This window comes from Solanum stenotomum, chromosome 6 (genome assembly GCF_019186545.1).
Source record: "Solanum stenotomum isolate F172 chromosome 6, ASM1918654v1, whole genome shotgun sequence".
Taxonomy (NCBI): Eukaryota; Viridiplantae; Streptophyta; class Magnoliopsida; order Solanales; family Solanaceae; genus Solanum; species Solanum stenotomum.
In genome coordinates, this window is record NC_064287.1 from 14,733,331 (window position 1) to 14,736,460 (window position 3,130).

The window sequence follows — 3,130 nt, forward strand, 5'->3', positions numbered from 1 at the left end:
TAAGCGCGAAAACTACCGCCGCCAACTCCAAGTCATGAGTGGGGTAGTTGCGCTCATGGATCTTAAGCTGTCTAGATGCATAAGCAATAACCCGGCCCTGCTGCATCAATACACAACCCAAACCAACGCCGGATGCATCACAATAAACTGTGAAGCCCTCGCCCTCAACTGGAAGAGTCAATATAGGAGCGGTGGTCAATAACTCCTTGAGCCTCAAAAAGCTCGCCTCACACTCCTCTGACCAAACAAAGGGAATATCAACACGAGTCAATCGAGTCAACGGGGCTGCAATAGTAGAAAAGCCCTCGACAAAGCGTCTGTAATAGCCTGCTAGTCCGACGAAGCTCCGAATCTCAGTAACTGACGTGGGCCTGTGCCAATCACGAATAGCCTCAATCTTCGCCGGATCAACCCTAATACCCTCCTTGGACACCACGTGCCCCAAGAAGGCTACAGACTCAAGCCAAAACTCACACTTTGAGAACTTGGCATAAAGCCGATGATCTCTCAAAGTCTAGAGCACTATCCTCAAATGTTGCTCATGCTCACTCCGGCTCCGCGAGTATACCAGTATGTCATAAATGAAGACAATGACAAATAAATCAAGGTATGGCCTGAACACACGTGTCATCAAATCCATGAAGGCAGCAGGGGCATTAGTCAACCCAAAAGACATCACAAGGAACTAATAGTGGCCATAACGGGTCCTAAATGCAGTCTTAGGGATGTCTGTTGCCCTAATCCTCAGCTGATGGTACCCGGACCTCCAATCAATCTTAGAAAACACGTCAGCACCCTGAAGCTGATCAAACAAATCATCAATACGAGGCATGGGGTAACGGTTCTTCACCGTCACCTTGTTCAGCTGCCTGTAGTCAATACACATCCTCATAGTCCCGTCCTTCTTCTTCACAAACAGAACAGGAGCACCCCAAGGCGACACACTCGGACGGATAAACCCCTTATCCAAGAGATCCTCTAACTGAACACTGAGCTCTCTGAGCTCTGCAGGAGCCATCTGGTAAGGCGGAATAGAAATAGGACGGGTGTCGGGCTCCAAATCTATGGCAAAATCAATGTCACGATCTGGAGGTAGGCCAGGTAAGTCTGTAGGGAACACATCTGCAAACTCCCTAACCACAGGAACTGAGTCAACTGAAGAGCCCTCCCTACTCACATCTTGCACATAAGCCAAATAAGCTAAACACCCAGAAGCAACCAATCGTATAGCCCGTATAAAAGAGATGATCCCTGTCGGTGTGTGACTATAAGCACCCTGCCACAACACTGGGGAAATGCCAGGCATGACTAAAGTAACAGTCTTGGCATACCAATCCAAGACCGCATGGTAGGGAGATAACCAGTCCATGCCCAAAATCACATCAAAATCAACCATATCTAGCAAAATAAGATCAACTCTAGTATCACAATCCTGGATAGCCACTAAGCAAGATCGCAATATCTGATCCACTACTAAAGACTCACCCACCGGGGTCGAAACATGAACTGGCTCTGCCAAAGACTCAGACCTCATACCCAATCGGGGAACAAAATAAACAGATACATACGAGAATGTGGACCCGGGATCAAATAATACTGTAGCAGGCTGATGGCATAATAAAAGCGTACCTGTGATAACATCATCAGATGCCTTAGCCGTCGCCCTCGCCGGGGCTGCGTAGAAATGGCCCTGAGCACCTCTGCCCGATGCATCTGATCTACCACCTAACCTGTCTCCCCGAGCTCCGCCTCTGGTACCCTGTCGACTGTCTCGACGACCCTGGTCCTTACCACCACCTCTAGGTAGAGGGGGCACTGCTGAAACTGGTCTAGGTGCAAAGGGAGCTGGTACAATCGCTCCTCACCCTCGCCGGAGGCACTCTCTAGACCAATGGTCAAGTGCACCACAATCAAAACACCCCAAAACTGAATGCCCTGAAGTAACCCGACCGCGATAGGAAGGAAGGGAATTTGATCCCCTCGAACCCTCGCCCATACTAGGACCACCCTGGTGATGCTGACCTTCCTCAGAAGTAGGTAATGCCGCCTGAACAGGCCGACTGGACTGACCCTGCTGGAACCTCTGGCGGGGCCTATCATAGGAGTCTCTCCATCTAGTCTGGGACCCGCTGTAGCTGTCCTGGTAGCGTGCCCTCTTATCGCTGCCCCCTTGGGCCGAGCGATGAATATACTCGACTACATCAAGAAATGAACGGCCAACTGAAACCAAATGCATTGTGTCGACCCTCAAACGGTACTGCAACCCACGTACAAAACAATGATCTCTCACCTCCTCCATATCTCGGGCTGATGCTGCGGCCCTGGCTTAACCTCGGTGTCAACGTCTACCCCAAGATGGGGATCTGTCTGTAGGCTGGATTGCATCAGCCCCAACCGCGTCGCCTTGCGTGCGAGCCATACCCCGAAAGAATGAAACAAGTGATATTTCAAGGAACTAATAGACACACGCTGCACGAAAGCGAAACAAAAGAGGAAATTTTCCTAAGGACATCTTGTAGCCTCTCGAAGATAAGTTACGGACGTCTCCGCACCGATCCGCAGGACTCTACTAGACGTTAGCTCTGTACAAGTGAGACCGATAAACCTGGAGCTCTGATACCAACTTGTCACGACCCGATTTCTCAAGTCATGATGGCACCTACTATAACCTACCAGTAGGTAAGCCAACCCGTAACCCAGAACAACAAGTAATGGGTCTGAGGGTAGAAACTAAACAAGAGTAGGCAAATAACAATATAAACAGGCGGAAGCAACCCAAAAACATATATACAAATAAAGATCCCTCCCAGAACCTGGAAGTCACTAGTACAGAGCTACTAACAAAATGAGTACAAGTCCCAAAAGTGGACAATAGAGACTGGACTGTCTCGAAAGGTAAAAGACAAGTCTATATATACAGATGGAGACTGAAATAGTACAAAACGTCGTGTGCTCACTCCCGTCTCCGGATCAGTCTGCTCCAAGCTCGATCAACGCTGGCTACTAGTGCCCGGACCTGCATCACGAAATAGATGCAGAGCGTAGCATGAGTACCAAAACAACAGGTACCCAGTAGGCATCATAGGCCGACTGAACTTGAAAAGTAAAGGCAATATGAAAAGAAGGAATA